Genomic DNA, 17,856 nt, shown 5'->3' with positions numbered 1-17,856 from the left:
TGTGCTGCCACTAGGCTCTTGAGGCTATTCACAGTTGACTGTTTATCCCCTCATCTCAATCACTGATATTTCTTGAGCGTTCACACCATCATCCATGGTATTTAGTGAGTGCTTACTGTGGGCAGAGCCCTGTTCTAAGCACTTGGGAGAGTATAATACAGCAAAGTTGGTAGACACATTCCTTGCCCACAACAGAGCTTACAATCCAGAGGGGAAAATAGACGTTATGAAAAAATAAATACATGCCTGCAGAGAGCTGTACACTGCTCTTGGGTGAGTTTAACGGCATTAGTAGATATGACTCCTATCCTCAAGACCCTTCCAGTCCAGTACATACCAAGCACTTTGTACTGAGCACTTTAAGGAGTATCACACAGTTAGTGGAGGTAATAATAATAATAATAATGGCATTTATGAAGCACTTACTATGTGCAAAGCACTGTACTAAGCACTGGGGAAGTTACAAGGTGATCAGGTTGTCCCATGGGGGGCACACAGTCTTAATCCCCATTTTATAGATGAGGTAACAGGCACAGAGAAGTTAAGTGACTTGCCCAAAGTCAAACAGCTGACAATTGGCAGAGCCGGAATTTGAACCCATGACCTCTGCCTCCAAAGCCCGTGCTCATTCCACTGAGCCACGCTGCTTCATGATTCCTAACCTCAGGAGCTTCCAGTCTAGAGTACGCAAAGCACCGGGTACTAAGTACTTGAATCTGTATACCTTTTGGACATTTGTAAACACCCCCACCCTCATGTAGCTATCTAAAGATTTATAAAGTATTCATATTAATATCCATCTCCCCCCTATACTGTAAACTCATTATGGACAGGGAATGTGTCTACCAACTCTTATATTGTATTCTTCCAAGTGATTAGTACAGTGCTCCTCACACAGTAAATACTCAGAATATATCATGGATTGATAAGCACTTGGGGGCGGGGGGGGGGGCATGCTATAATACAGTTAGGGGACATGTTTCCTAACCTCAAGGAGCGTCCAGTCTACTTTAAGCAGAGCACTGTGTACCACACACCTGGGAGAATACGACAGGGTTCATGGATATAATTCCTACCCTCAAGGAGTCTCCAGTCTACTGTGTGAAAAGTGCTGTTCTAGATACTTGGGAGGGTACAATAGTTGGTAAATACAATCCCCGCCCCTGAGGAGGATACCTCTGTCGTTATCTGAAGCTCCATTTGAGTCTAGGCAGGGAACAGGTGTCTTGATATCTTACTACTTCCCTGAGTGCTTAGTACAACACACAGTAGGTGTATTGTGTATATATATATATATATATATATACACATATATATATACACACACATATATATATATATATATATATATATATATATATATATATATATATATATATATATATATACACACCTACAGTGTGTTGTACTAAGCACTCAGGGAAGTAGAAAAAAAAAATATATATATATATGTCACTGATTGAGACTTTAGCTCAGAGGAGCAGCCATAATGGAACTGAGAGTGATTTATTGAATAGTCTTTCTCCAGAATGTCTGTGGCACTTTAAAATAGGGAGGAGGAGTGATATTTGGATTAGGAAATGAGGTAAATTGTGTCACAATGCAAAGAAACAAAGTTAACCCCCAGGATGAATTTATTAGCGCTTATCCAACATCTTAAAACAGAAGTCTTGTGGTTCCTTTCATTCCTGGGATCATAAACTCTTGAAATATGAAGTGAAAAATCCTTCCTTTAGGTCATACAAAAACCACAACAACAAAAAATATCCCTTGCAGTGTTTGGCAGAAAGTGCAGGACTATCAGGTATGCAATCTGCAGATGAAAATAACTGAAGAGTTAAATCTGAAGTCTCACACGAACAACCTTTTGATTTAGGCCCAGTATAATGCAGGCCTGTTAGAGCTTCTACTCAAAAGGTACTTTAAGTGCCATTCTAATACTCTGTGAACAAAAAGGTCTCAAATTAAGGAAACAGGTGTCAAGCCCAGTCAAATCATCTCTGTACTACCCCTATAGAATTTCGTTTCAGGGACACGTCCTCAGACACACTATCGGAAACGATATACTCACCTACCCACTCTGCAGAAAGATGCTGTAGCCCATCTTAAAAGATTCCCATCGCAAGGGCAGTGCACACCAGGCCCCATAGCCTAAAATGTCCTCTGTGAAAGTCGTGATTATCAACTAGTCAATAATACGTTATTTTATGACCTGGTCCCTGACCAAACTGGGTAACACACAAAAGAATAGCTGTGACTTAGTGGCCCAAGCATGGAAATGGGGGTCAGGAAGCCTGATTCTAGTCCCTGCTACAACATTGGCCTGCTGCATGAACTGAGGCAAGTCACTTCATTTCTGTGTGCTGCAATTTACTCAACTGTAAAATGGGGATTAACCAACTGTTCTCTCTCCTCAGACTGCAAGTCCCATATGTGACAGGGCCTGTGTGTAATCTGAATGCCTTGTATCTATCCCAGCGCTTAGTACGATGATCAGTGCATTGGGGTGCTTAATAAATGACATTATTATTATTATGATTAATAATATTCTATTCAACTCAAGTAAATCTCGATCGGCCAACTGTTTCCACAAGTAATTATGTAATGTCGACTAAAATGATGAACCAGTTGATGTCAAACCACCACTTCCGACAGAACCAAGAGAATGGAAACGTTAAAGGGGCATTTCATTTGGGGGGAAAAAATAGTCCTTTTCAGACTACTTTAAGTCTGCTCAAAAAGTCAGCATCGGTATCTCCTGAGCCATCTTCCACAGCCAAAGCAGGCTGGCCAGCAACGAGAGCTGAACGTTTGCAGTGTACAAGTCCCATGTCCTTCTGATGCTAAGGTTTCTGTCTTTAAGGCATCAGCCAGTGATGCGAATTCATTATAAATCTGGCTTCAGACCAAAAGGCCAATTTATTTTTTCAAATTAAGTAAAACCACGGTGCATTATTAGATTTCTTAGTCACCAGCATTCCTCAGCATATCCAATCATGAGGTTTTTAATTAAACACGGCTGTTAGATTACTAGCCAAAATGACAGGGCAGATCCCAATTCATGCCAACCAAAAAGGAAACCCAAAATACAGGCTAGGATCCGCTGTTGCCACCCCTGGTGCCTTAAAACCTTTCATCGTGCTGGAAAATGATTTAACTGGGAATGAATCGCCCCTGTTGCTGGGAGCCGGTTGGGAATTTTTTTACCATGGCTAAGAATGTTTGGTTTCAGAGTTGAGTTAAGTAAAGGGACCAACTCTCCTTAGCACACACAGTCAATTACGAATGCCACATGCCAAATGAGCTGAGGAGAATCCACCGACACGCACACTGCGAGTTCAGTGAGTTCCACGCCTGCTGTGTTCAGGGGCATCACCCAGGGAAACGCGTGGATTTCTCTTCAACGTGATCTTTCATCAGAATCGACGTCTGGGTGCTTGTCCCCAACAGAGCTGCAGACATGCTGCATGGCCCAAGGATGATCAATTCTGAGACACAGTGTGCGACTGCTATTGGCGACCTACCTATCAGCTCAAAGGAGTGTTTGTCTCCCTTCGCAGGGGCACCGCGACCGAGTCAGGCCTCGTGGCGGTAGCCTCTGACTCATGTACAAAGCAATGGCGGAGGTCACAACAGCCTTCCTCAGGCCTGCCTGGCAGAGCTAAAGGTCCCGCGTAAACCCACACGGGGTCTTCCCCAGGGAGACGGCGGCACGTGTGATCATCGTGGGGTCTCAGGACCGGTCTTCGTTATTAAATCACGAGAGCTCGAGGACCTCGTGGATTCCCCGATTTAGGCTGATCCAAAAGATGAGTGGAGTAAATACGATTGAATTGAATGAGTGCTGAAAAAACTGTGGATCTGTAACTGGAGCTCCTGTGATGAAGAGTCCTGCTCCAATTCAAGCAGTGTCTATGACTACAATTTCACAAGTGGCTCTAACAGCTTGGAGATGAGCAATAATGTGGGAAGCGGACTACTTTTTCTTTTTATAAATACATTCCTCTCTAATCACCAACCCCATCACCTACATAAGCTAATCATGCCTGGGTCTTTTTTTTTTTTTTGGCATTTTGGCTATGCTCTAAAGCAACCAGGAAATCAATCTGCTTTGCGCTTATCGGAATAGAAAGAACTAAACCAACACCATAGAATGTTATTTTGTCTTTGCTTTGAACTAGAAACCTGGTACTTGTTTGTCGTGTGACCTTGGGCAAGTCATTTAACTTCTCTGTGCCTCAGTTACCTCATCTGTAAAACAAGAATTAAGATTGTGAGCCCCGTGTGGGACAGCGACCGGGTCCAACCTGATTACCTTGTACCTACCACAACCCTTAGAACAGTGTTTAGCCCACAGTAAGTGCTTAACAAATAACATAACTATCATTATTACTTGTGACATGCTTGACATCTTTTAGACTGTGAGCCCACTGTTGGGTAGGGACGGTCTCTATATGTTGCCAACTTGTACTTCCCAAGCGCTTAGTACAGTGCTCTGCACACAGTAAGCGCTCAATAAATACGATTGATTGATTGACACAGTTTATTACATCACTTGAATTAAGTAGGAACAACTAACCAGTCATCCTGAGCAACTTCTGGCATCCCCCTTTTTCTCTCTAGATGCCTGGGTAGGTTTTATCTTTTACCAACCCCAGCACTCAGCACAGTGCCTGACACATAGTATGCACTTAATACCATCATTTATATACCCCTCCACCACCGTGTTAGAGAGACAGGTGAAATTGGTGGTTAATAAAGACAAACGCAATGGTGATATGCACACAGTATGCAAGTACTGATGGCATTTATTGAGCACGCAATGGGTGCAATGCTCTGAACTAAGCACTTGGAAAGTATAAAAGAACCACAAGGCAACATGGTGTAGTCGATAGAGCATGGGCTTGAAAGTCAGAAGGTCATGGGTTCTAATTCCGGTTCCACCACTTTGTCTGCTATGAGGCCTTGGGCAAGTCACTTAACTTCTCTGTGCCTCACTTACCTCATCTGTAAAATGGGGATTAAGACTGTGAGCCCCATGCAAGACTATGTCCAACCCAACTTGCTTGTATCCACCCCAGCACTTAGTAAATTGCCTGTCACATAATAAGCGCTTAACAAATGCCGTCATTATCATTATTATTATGTTCACTATCCACAGGGAGATAGCTCAGAAATCAACCTTCTAGCAATCAAGAGATTGGAAGGTTGGGGGTTGAGAACATATTAGGAACAGTTCCCCAAGCAAATATGTAATTTCTAGTTTCATTTCTTAATCTACAAAAATCCACAATTTTGTTATCCTCTCAATGTTAATAGCCAATTAAATGATTATTAAACATTCCTGGCTTCAGGCAATAAGACAAACACTGTACTTTTACCACTGCATGCTCAACTGGAAAGAATTTTACAAATTAATAAGACATCAATTTGTGTGTAGCCTGAAATCCAAAAAGAAAGTGGGCTGGGTCTAGTATAAAAATATTCCATTACTAAATTATCTTTTCAACCACTCTCCTAATCAGTGACCTAATCGGTCAGATCTTTACCCATTCCTGCCATGAAACCTAATGCCTTGAAAGATTCCCTCAATAATTTGCCTTTTTCATGTCACTGCTCCTTTCCAAGGAAGCTGTTTAAACTGAAACTTGAGTTGCCTTTGGAGAAGATAAGCCTATTTTTAGCTTCATGATACAGCCACAATTGGAGAGATTATGCAAGGCCCGAAGTGGCTTGGTGTTAGGGGTATCAATTGGTCAATCAAACAATGGTATTTATTGAACATTTATGGTATGCAGAGCAGTATAAGCAATTAGAAGAGGATAACAGAGTCAATAGACCCATCCCTGGCCTCAAGGAGCATATCGTCAAGCAGAGATAGTAGGCCGATGCCACAGTCTGCAGATCCCTATAGGTCATGATGATGATGATATTTAATTGCTACTATGTGCCAAGCACTGTTCTAAGCACTAGGTGGGGGGTAATAGAAGGTAATCAGGTCATCCCCCATGGGGCTCACAGTCTTAATCCCCATTTTACAGATGGGGGAACTGAGGCACAGAGAAGTGAAGTGACTGGCCCAAAGTCACACAGCCGAAAAGTAGAGGAGCCAGGATTAGAACCCATGGCTTCTGACTTCCAAGCCCGGGCTCTTTCCACTAAGCCACGCTGCTTCTCTATTTCCACAGGTATTTCCATTTATTTTCAAGGCTGAAAAAATACAGCCTGACATTTTAAAGTGAGTGAATGTCATGCAGCCTGCCAAGAAGGTAAGGTGTGGCTCAACCGGACAGGACTCCTTCGTCATTTTACTGTGTCTACTGTAGAGAGCCAAAAATCATCATCATCATCATCATCATCAATCGTATTTATTGAGTGCTATGTGCAGAGCACTGTACTAAGCGCTTGGGAAGTACAAATTGGCAACATATAGAGACAGTCCCTACCCAACAGTGGGCTCACAGTCGTCTTTGGTTTTGAAAATTCTGAAGGAAAAGACCAGCTACTGGGGTCAGGCATGCGTACTAACCTCCAGAGTTGCCTAAAAACCTCCCTCCACAAAACAAAATCAAAATGCTCCTTGTAGCAAACAAGAGGTCATGGGTTCAAATCCTGACTCTGCCAATTGTCAGCTCTGTGACTTTGGGCAAGTCACTTAGCTTCTCTGTGCCTTAGATACGTCATCTGTAAAATGGGGATTAAGACTGTGAGCCCCCTTTGGGACAAGCAGATCACCTTGTAACCTCCCCAGCGCCTAGAACAGTGCTTTGCACATAGTAAGAGCTTAATAAATATTATTATTATTATTATTATTATTATTATTATTATTAACCCAGTTAAGCAACATTTAATCCCTTACATCTGCTCTTGACCTGCCCATTTGCAAATGGTACAGTAGTTTGGCCACAGTCATCCCAAAGAATCTGCAATTGTTTATTCCTGATGCCAGTTCATTCATTCAATCGTAGAAGCAGCGTGGCTCAATGGGAAGAGCACGGGCTTTGGAGTCAGAGGTCATGGGTTCGAATCCTGGCTCTGCCACCTGTCTGCTGTGTGACCTTGGGCAAGTCACTTAACTTCTCTGAGCCTCAGTTACCTCATCTGTAAAATGGGGATTATGACTGTGAGCCCCACGTGGGACAACCTGATCACCTAGTATCCCCCCAGTACTTAGAACAGTGCTTTGCACATAGTAAGCGCTTAACAAGTGCCATTATTATTATTATTATTATTATTATTATTTACTGGGCGCTTACTGTGTGCAGAGCACTGTAATAACTGCTAAGCTCACAGTGGGTAGGGAATGTTCCTAAAGAAGAGTATGGAACACAAGGATTCTGTCACTGATTTCTTTTCAAATCCTTTCCATTCTTCTGGGGCTATTTTATTGGTGGCATCATAAAAACCGGAATGTCAGTTTCTCTCACTTTCCATCCCTCCCATACCTGTGATTCTCCCTCTGCAATTCCATAATGGCTTGTCGTTATCATCCCCTGTTAAAGACAACTACGATTTATGCTTAAGCAATGTCCCAGCCCTGGCCTTGAGGCTAATGAACATGTATAGTGTACCTAGTGCAATACACCTAAAGGAAAGATATTTTGTAGTAAATGTAAGTCAAACTTGAAAGGTGAATTGCCATGTAAAAGTTACAGATAATGATCAGTTGATTGACTGAACACAAACCAGGGCATCATTATCCATAAGCTTCACATGGCAATTCACCTTTAAAAAGTTTGGTTTACATTTTCTACAGTACATCTATTCTATTTATTTTATTTTGTTAGTATGTTTGGTTTTGTTCTCTGTTTCCCCCTTCTAGACTGTGAGCCTGCTGTTGGGTAGGGACTGCCTCTACGTGTTGTCGACTTGTACTTCCCAAGTGCTTAGTACAGTGCTATGCACACAGTAAGCGCTCAATAAATATGATCGATTGATTGATTGATTATATATTTATTGAGTGCCTACTACATGTAGAGCACTGTATTAAGCTCCCCCGGAGAGTGCAATACAACTGGGTTAGACACTTTCCCTGACCACGAGGAGCTTATAATCTAAAGGGAACTGGGCTGAATTGAAAAAAAGTCCATATGGCTTTCATTCTCAGGCCCATTTAACTGGATATGGCAACTTATGGATTTCCACAGGTTACCCAATTTTAAACAAACACTTTGGCAGTTTAATTGCAAAATGGAAATCATAACTCCCAAAGCCTTTATCATTGAGCATGTAAGAAAATGACTTTTTTTTGGACTTTTCCACCTACCACAAGAAGGAAATGAAGCTCTTCTGTTTTAAAAAGAGTATCCCGTGGTGATGATGACTCTAGGTTTGCAGTTGGAACAGACGGAGCTGAAGTCCCGGCAGGGAAACGCAAACAATCCCTGTAGTAGTACTCTTCCATCCTAAAGACCACCTGCCCAACCCTTGAAGCATTATTTTAGCCATTTGAGCTGCCTTACACAACATTCTTCCACCCCCAAGGATTACAGAAAACAAAGTTGTGTAACTGTTTAAGGCTCATTTCAGCATTAAAATCTGAAACTGTTAAGTGCTTAAAAGAGCCTAGAGAAATCGTCTGATGCTTCTCCCTGTTGGCGGCTAGGCTTTTACCTCTCAAAACTGGATCGACGATATAAGGCCAGTTCTATCTCCAGTCGAGCTTTTCACAGTCGAAAAGAGAAGTAGGAACCTAATGAATGGCACAACATCTGGATGCAGTACATAAGTAACATGGCCACACTTTAGAGAAGCAGTGTTGCTGAGTGGAAAGAGCCCGGACTTTGGAGTCAGAGATCATGGGTTCAAATCCCAGCTCTGCCGATTGTCAGATGTGACTTTGGGCAAGTCACTTCACTTCTCTGGGCCTCAGTGACCTCATCTGTAAAATGGGGATGAAGGCTGTGAGCCCCACGTGGGACAACCTGATTACCTTGTAACCTCCCCAGCACTGAGAACAGTGCTTGGCACATAGTGAGCGCTTAATAAATTCCATTATTATTATTATTTAGAGGCAGAGGTACCCGAGGGTTAAATGGCAAGGCCAAGGGCAAACCACCAGAAGGTCAGAGTAGGGAAATTGGAGCCCTGAACTGGACTTGGAATACAAATACATACATAGCTAGTATTCTTATTTGGCAGCTAAAAGCGACACAACTCTTCTCCTTAGATAGTGTACCCTTGGAGGGCCAAAAGTCCTAGTTCTCACCCGAGTCTTCTTTCCCAATGCTCAGTAAAGTGCTTTCATTCATTCATTCAAACATATTTATTGAGCACTTACTCTGTGCAAAGCACTGTACTAAGCACTTGGGAGAGTACAATATAACAGTTAACAGACACAATCCCTGCCCACAACAAGCTATGCATCACAGGAAGCGATTAATTAATACTATCACTACTAATACTTTCCATTTTCATTCCATACCTTGGAGGAAGTATTTGAAACAGATCCTTTCTGTGTGCTGAGAAGCAGTGTGTCTCAGTGGAAAGAGCACGGGCTTTGGATTCAGAGGTCATGGGTTCAAATCCCAGCTCTACCACTTGTCAGCTGTATGACTTTGGGCAAGTCACTTAACTTCTCTGTGCCTCAGTTACCTCATCTGTAAAATGGGGATGAAGACTGTGAGCCCCCTGTGGGACGACCTGATCACCTTGTAACCTCCCTAGTGCTTAGAAGTCTCCCCCTTCTAGACTTTGAGCCCACTGTTGGATACGGACTGTCTCTATATGTTGCCAACTTGTACTTCCGAAGCGCTTAGTACATTGCTCTGCACACAGTAAGCGCTCAATAAATACTATTGATTGATTGATAGGAAGCAGTTAATAAATGCCATCATTTTTATTACTCTCCGAAGTACTTACTACAGTGCTCTGCACACAGCGAGTGCTCAATAAATGACTGCTTGATTAATAATTACAATATATTCATTAATCCCTTCCTAGATGCCAAAGCACTGTGCTAACACTCTAGTGTTGAGGCAGATGATCAGTTAAGATATAGGTTCTGTCCCACAGGGGCTGACAGTTTGAGGGGGAATGAAAACATGTATCATACCCCATTTTACATCTGCGGAAACAGAGGCACTGAGGGGTTATACGACTGGCTCAAGGTCACACAGTAAATCAGTAACAGAGCTAGGATCAGAACCTGGGTCTTACGAATCCCACTCTTACTCCACTGGGACAGGCCTCCAAGCAATGAACACTGCATCATCATCATCAATCGTATTTATTGAGCACTTACTATGTGCAGAGCACTGTACTAAGCGCTTGGGAAATACAAATTGGCAACATATAGAGACAGTCCCTACCCAACAGTGGGATGGCACTGCATGGCACTGAGCAAAGCTACAAACTGTGGACCTCTTGTGTTTGCTGGATCCATTGAGGGTTTGGGCCCCCGACTCCAGACTGTAATATCGTTGTGGGCGGTGATTGTGTCTACCAACTCTTTTACACTGTACTCTCCCAAGCGTCCAGTAATAATAATGATGGCATTTATTATTGATTATATTATTTATTAAGCACTTACTATGTGCAAAGCACTGTTCTAAGCGCTGGGGAGGTTACAAGGTGATCAGATTATCCCATGGGGGGGCTCACAGTCTTAATCCTCATTTTACAGATGAGGGACCTGAGGCACAGAGAAGTTAAGTGACTTTCCCAACATCACAGCTGACAATTGGTGGAGCCGGGATTGGAACCCATGACCTCTGACTCTACAGCCCATGCTCTTTCCACTGAGCCACACCAGTACAGTGCTCTACACACAATAAGCACTCAATAAGAGAAGCATCCCCCCTCTCAGGGTCACACCTGGAGAGTTTCCAGTCCTCTACCGGTCTCGGCTTTGGGAGGAAGAGTCAAGCAGAGGCATAACCATTCCATTCCTAGCTCGGACAGTAGCTAGCGAGTGGAAGGCAATCTGCTACAAATCAAAACTCACCCGTGCTGGGCAGCAGCGGCACGGGAGAGAGTCGAAGGCGGAGACTCAAGTTTACCGCGCCGAAGGAGGCAATGGTAAACCACTTCTGGATTTTTACCAAGAAAACTCTATGGAAACTCTACCAGAACGATTGCAGGTGGAGAGCGGGCTGTTCTGGGAGAGATGTGTCCATGGTGTTGCTATGGGTCAGAAACGACTCGACGTAATAAGACAAGACAAGAGAAGCAGCAGGATGATGGAGTGGCTAGAGCCCGGGCCTGGGAATCAGAAGATCATGAATTCTAAACCAGCCTCTGCCACCTGTCTGCTGTGTGACCTTGGGCACGTCGCTTCACTTCTCTGTGCCTCAGTGACCTCACCTGGAAAATGGGGATTGAGATCATGAGCCCCACGCAGGACAGGGCCTGTGTCCAAGCTGATTTGCTTGTATCCAATCCAGCGCTTAGAACAGTGCCTGGTACATAGTAAGGGCTTAAATACTATAATTATTACTACTATTATGATAAATAAATACCATTGATTGACTGTTAAGCTAATGGGAACGCTGCAGGGGAAGCCGGCTCTAACCTTGGCTGTCACTACTGGGAAAGGGTGCTCTCCACATAATATCTTCACTATAAAAACCAGCAATACTGCTGCAGGTAAAACAAATTGCCTAGCCTAGCAAACATTATAAATATTTCAAGGATGATTAATCTCTTGAAAAAGAGAAGTTAGGCAGAAGCCTAGAAGTCATCTTGCCTATTTCACAACTAATAAAACCTGTCTCGCGTATTTCATTTTGACTATACAAAAAGTTATGTAGTAAGAGGGGGAAGCACACCATTCTATTCCTAATCCAGCCCTGTGACAAGTATCAAAAAACAGCACTGATATTAAAAGATGGCAGTCTCTTACTAAATTAAAAAAACAAAAGGCAAAAGCTTTGCTTGCCTTGAACAGTACTCCATCACTTCACACAACTTGTAATGCGAAACTTAATATGAATTTGTTATACACCCCAGTGTTCAATGGACACACATCCAGCAAAACATGCACATAAACGCCCCCCCCCCAAGACAACTTTAGTCCCTATGCTCTTATTTATAGCTATTTTCTATATTTTTGTTTAGATGTCTATTCAAAGCAGCATGGCTCAGTGGAAACAGCACAGGCTGGGGAGCCAGAGGCCGTGGGTTCTAATCCCAGCTCCGCCACTTGTCAGCTGTGTGACCTTGGGCAAGTCACTTAACTTCTCTGGGCCTCAGTTCCCTCATCTGTAAAATGGGGATGAAAACTGTGAGCCCCATGTGGGATAACCTGATTACCTTGTATCTACCCCAGCACTTACAACAGTGCTTGGCAAACAGCAAGCCGGTAACAGGCCGGTAACTCTGGGCTTAACAATCTATCATATTTATTTAGCACTTTCTCTGTGCAGAACACTGTGCGAAGTTTGGGAGAGAACAAAATAACAGAATTGACAGACCCACAAGGAAGAAATACTTCTCAAGTTCTTTCCCAAGACCACTACAAGAATCAAGACTGTAACAGTCATTTTCATGTGACACTTTACAGGTGTTTCAAGCTAAGGTACTACAAATGTGGTATATTTGATAATATCTGACATTGAGCAAAAATGAAAAGAACGAACTTGAGAAGTATTTCTTGGCTGTTGGAGGGGAATATTTCCACCAACTCTTATTTTGTACTCTCCCAAGCGCTTAGTACAATGCTCTGCACATATTAATAAATGCACTTCATTAATTTAAATGCACTTCATTAATAAAATTAAATCCATCAGGTCTGACCTCCCAAAAGTCACTCCCCCCCCCCTTATCCAGCCCCCCAGCTTTCAACACTCTCTGCTACTCTCCCATCCTTCCCAGCAGTATCCTCAGAGGAGTTCTCCTCCCTCCTCTCAAGTGCTACTCCGGCCACCTGTGCTTCTGACCCCATTCCCTCTCATCTTATGAAATCTCTCGCTCCATCCCTTCTCCCCTCCTTAACTTCCATCTTCAACCCCTCACTCTCCACTGGTTCCTTCCCCTCTGCCTTCAAACATGCCCATGTCTCTCCCATCCTAAAAAAACCCTCTCTTGACCCCACCACACCTTGTAGTTATCGACCCATATCCGTCCTACCATTCCTTTCCAAACTCCTTGAATGAGTCGTCCACACGCGCTGCCTCGAATTCCTCCACACCAACTCTCTCCTCGACCCCCTCCAGTCTGGCTTCCGTCCCCTACATTCCATGGAAACTGCCCTCTCAAAGGTCAGCAATGACCTCCTGCTTGCCAAATCCAATGGCTCATACTCTATCCTCATCCTCCTCGACCTCTCACCTGCCTTCAACACTGTGGACCACCCCCTTCTCCTCAACACGCTATCCAACCTTGGCTTCACAGACTCCGTCCTCTCCTGGTTCTCCTCTTATCTCACCGGCCGTTCATTCTCAGTCTTTTGCAGGCTCCTCTTCCCCCTCCCATCCTCTTACTGTGAGGGTTCTCCAAGGTTCAGTGCTTGGTCCCCTTCTGTTCTCGATCTACACTCACTCCCTTGGTGACCTCATTCGCTCCCACGGCTTCAACTATCATCTCTACGCTGATGACACCCAGATCTACATCTCTGCCCCTGCTTTCTCTCCCTCCCTCCAGGCTCGCATCTCCTCCTGCCTTCAGGACATCTCCATCTGGATGTCTGCCCGCCACCTAAAACTCAACATGTCCAAGACTGAACTCCTTGTCTTCCCTCCCAAATCCTGCCCTCTCCCTGACTTTTCCATCACTGTTGACAGCACTACCATCCTTCCCATCTCACAGGCCCACAACCTTGGTGTCACCTTGTTTCCCCCCCAGCGCTTAGAACAGTGCTTTGCACATAGTAAGCGCTTAACAAATGCCGTCATTATTATTATTATTATCCTCGACTCCACTCTCTCATTCATCCCTCACATCCAAGCTGTCACCAAAACTTGCCAGTCTCAGCTCCGCAACATTGCCAAGATCCGCTCTTTCCTCTCCATCCAAACCGCTACCCTGCTCGTTCAAGCTCTCATCCTATCCCGTCTGGACTACTGCATCAGACTCCTCTCTGATCTCCCATCCTCATGTCTCTCCCCACTTCAATCCATACTTCACGCCGCTGTCCGGATTGTCTTTGTCCAGAAACGCTCTGGGCATGTTACTCCCCTCCTCAAAAATCTCCAGTGGCTACCAATCAATCTGCGCATCGGGCAGAAACTCCTCACCCTGGGCTTCAAGGCTGTCCATCCCCTGGCCCCCTCCTACCTCACCCCCCTTCTCTCCTTCTACAGCCCAGCCCACACCCTCTGCTCCTCTGCCGCTAATCTCCTCACCGGGCCTCGTTCTTGCCTGTCCCGCCGTCAACCCCCGGGTCACGTCATCCCCCTGGCCTGGAATGCCCTCCCTCCCCACATCTGCCAAGCTAGCTCTCTTCCTCCCTTCAAGGCCCTACTGAGATCTCACCTCCTCCAGGAGGACTTCCCAGACTTCCCTCCTTCCTCTCCCCCCTCCATCCCCCTCATCTTACCTCCTTCCCTTTCCCACAGCACCTGTATATATGTATATATGTTTGTACATATTTATTACTCTATTTATTTTACTTGTACATATCTATTCTATTTATTTTATTTTGTTAATATGTTTGGTTTTGTTCTCTGTCTCCCCCTTCTAGACTGTGAGCCCACTGTTGGGTAGGGACTGTCTCTATATGTTGCCAACTTGTACTTCCCAAGCGCTTAGTACAGTGCTCTGCACACAGTAAGCAATCAATAAATTGATTGATTGATTAAGCATTAAATGATTGATTGACTGTAAACCTCTATCTTCAGGAAACGGCAGGGGGCTGGTCTGTTCCCATCAAGGCTCTCCATTCAATGTAAACTTCAGGGTCATAATGAAAGAGCTCAGTTGGAGGCTTGCATGACATAGAACTAAAGTAGTACAGTTTCCCCCACCCAAAAACTCAAAACATGCATTAATGCATTCCCAACATCCCAAACTTGGATGAAGAAAAGGTGACAAAAACTCAAGAGGTACTGATCAAGTAGCAGTGTAGAAATGCAGTCAAATGAAAGATCTTGAATTGGATTTTTTTGTGTGTATACACATGTAAATACAGTACTTTATTTTCCAAGTGTTCTCTTTAACATTCTATTCAAAAAAGAGACAAAGAGGTACTCTATACCAAGGAACTAGAGAAGTCATTAGCATAAGATAATGACATCCATTTTGCATAGGTACATTGAAAGGAGATCTAATTACTTATTATGGTTCTTCAGAGAGAGAGAGGCCTGAAGTACTTAAGCCAAGGCAAGCTTTGTAAGGTCTGGTGGTCTGACTCCTTCCAGAGTCATAAACACTTTCAGGGAAACCTGTTATTCAAAACTCTCTGTTGTAATCTCCCCATTTCTGGTACTAACAAATGCCGATTCTGATCTTGCCTAGTTTGGGATACTGGTTCCATCATGGATACTGGGGCTTATACAGCTCTGGGTCCTTGCGCAAGTCCTTAATCCCATAGCTGCTTTGGGAATATGTCCAATCAATTCACTAATCATACTGATTGCATGCTTAATCCTGGCTCTGCCACTTGTCTGCTGTGTGACCCTGGGCAAGTCATTTCACTGGGCCTCAGTTACCTCATCTGTAAAATGGGAACTGAGACTGTGAGCCCCACATGGGACGGGGACTGTGTCCAACTTGATTTGCATGTATCCACCCCAGCCCTTAGTACAGTGCCTGGCACATAGTAAGTGCTTAACAAATATCTCAATTATCACAATTATTGTGTGTAGACGAACTTCTAAGCTAGGGAGAGTACAATACAATAGAGTTAGAAGACAATCTCTGCCCTCCAGAAGTTTACAAACAGTAATTTTAACTCTAGATCAATGATATTCGGCAATCATATCGCCCCATTTTTTAAAAATAGTATTTCCACATATCGTACTGAACGCTGGGGTTGATGCAAGCTAATCAGATTGGATACAGTCCATGGCCCACATAGGGCTCACAGTCTTAACCTTAACTTTACAGATGAGGTAACTCTGGCACTGGATAGTTAAGTGACTTGCTCTGGGTCACACAGCAGATAATCAATCATATTTACTGAGTTCTTACTGGCTGCCGTGGCGAAGCCATAATTAGAACTAAGGTCCTCTGATTCCCTAGCCTGTGCTCATTCCACTAGGCCACTCTCCTTCTCCCTAGGCCTCGCAGCTTTCCATTCAATCCAGAACATAAAACACCTTCCTGGATTGCAATACATCTGTTTTTTTTCTTCTCTCCAAGGGAGAAAGGACTGCGACTAATACCAATTTTCAAATATGATAACCCTGTAGCTGAAGAGTACTAGAAGAAGAGTTTCACAGCAGGGCATTGCTAGAGCCACACTCTTTACATAAGCCAATGCTGTGGCTCCCTACCCACCTGACAGCTATTCTGAAAAGAGAAGGGTGAGGAGCTGTGGAAAGGAAGGGAAGCAGCTGGGATCATTGCTCTGATCCCATAGAAAAGGAGCAGAGAGCTTCTCACACCCCCAGCCTCCAACAGAACCCAACTATACTCACCCCAAACATGACTTAATAATAATAATAATGGCATTTATTAAGCGGTTACTATGTGCAAAGCACTGTTCTAAGCGACTGGCTCATGGCCCTGTCCTCTTGAGGAAGCAGTGTGCCCTAGTGAAAAGAGCACAGGCTGGGAGTCAGAGGTTGTTAGTTCTAATCCCCACTCTGCCACTTATCAGCTGTGTGACTTCGGGCAAATGTTGCCAATTTGTACTTCCCAAGTGCTTAGTACAGTGCTCTGCACATAGTAAGCGCTCAATAAATATGATTGATTGATTGATTAACTTCTTTGTTCCTCAGTTACCTCATCTGTAAAATAGGGATTAAGACTGTGAGCCACATACGGGACAATCTGATTGTATCTACCCCAGTTTTTAGAATAGTATCTGACACTTAGTAATTGCTTAACTAATATCATTGTTATTATTATTATACTTGCCTCATTTTACCTCCTTCCATTCCCCACAGCACCTGTATATATGTATATGTTTGTACATATTTATTACTCTATTTATTTTACTTGTACATATCTATTCTATTTTATTTTGTTAGTATGTTTGGTTTTGTTCTCTGTCTCCCCCTTCTAGACTGTGAGCCCACTGTTGGGTAGGGACTGTCTCTATATGTTGCCAACTTGTACTTCCCAAGCGCTTAGTACAGTGCTCTGCACACAGTAAGTGCTCAATAAATACGATTGATTGATTAATTGATTGAAGTCACATCTTCTCTGAGCCTCAGTTTCCTCACCTAGAAAATGGGAATACCTGACCTCCCTTATACTGAGACTTGAGCTTCGATGTGAGGCAAGGACTGTATCCGGCTGGACTAACTGTTGCTTACTTCAGTACTTAGGAAAGCATTTGGCACACAGCAAGTACTTAATAAATACTATTATTATAATAATTATTATTGGTAGCTTTATAGCACGCAATCCTGAAGGTCTCATCTTTGATGCCTGGATTGTATCTCTCCAACTACCACATCAGCATTTTTGCTCCAACACACAAGTGCACTTGACCATAGGTAGGATTTCTGAACGTACATATATACTCCATTCCTTAAACTACAATGCAACTTCTTAGACTGTGAGCCTAATTTGGGACAGAAACAGCATTGATCAGATTGTAATTGTGCCTATCACACGTGCGTAGCCTGTAACCTATGCTTAACAAATATTATTAATCAATCTACTCTTACTCTTATCTGTAATGATTATGGTGCTGCCTCCCCTACTGAGACAAATTTGGATTTTCTAAAAACTTATCAAAATGAGTCATTATGCAAAACAGAATGTCCCCTTTTCAAGGGTGTTTTAGCCATTCTCGCTGTTTCCTAA

The 17,856-nt window shown here is 43.5% G+C and overlaps 1 protein-coding gene and 1 non-coding gene across 18 annotated transcripts in view; one reads left to right on the top strand and one right to left on the bottom strand.

The window, feature by feature from the left end:
* ADGRL3 (adhesion G protein-coupled receptor L3) overlaps window positions 1-17,856 on the bottom strand; it is a 694,363-nt gene that overhangs the window by 374,032 nt on the left and 302,475 nt on the right. The window lies entirely within an intron of this gene.
* Window positions 10,798-10,935, top strand: LOC119939765. Its single transcript, XR_005454728.1, has one exon. It is a non-coding gene; the product is annotated as a small nucleolar RNA SNORA7 (small nucleolar RNA).

This window comes from Tachyglossus aculeatus, chromosome 17 (genome assembly GCF_015852505.1).
Source record: "Tachyglossus aculeatus isolate mTacAcu1 chromosome 17, mTacAcu1.pri, whole genome shotgun sequence".
NCBI lineage: Eukaryota > Metazoa > Chordata > Mammalia > Monotremata > Tachyglossidae > Tachyglossus > Tachyglossus aculeatus.
The sequence above is the reverse complement of the archived record's forward strand: the minus strand, read 5'-3'. Positions and strand labels throughout refer to the sequence as shown.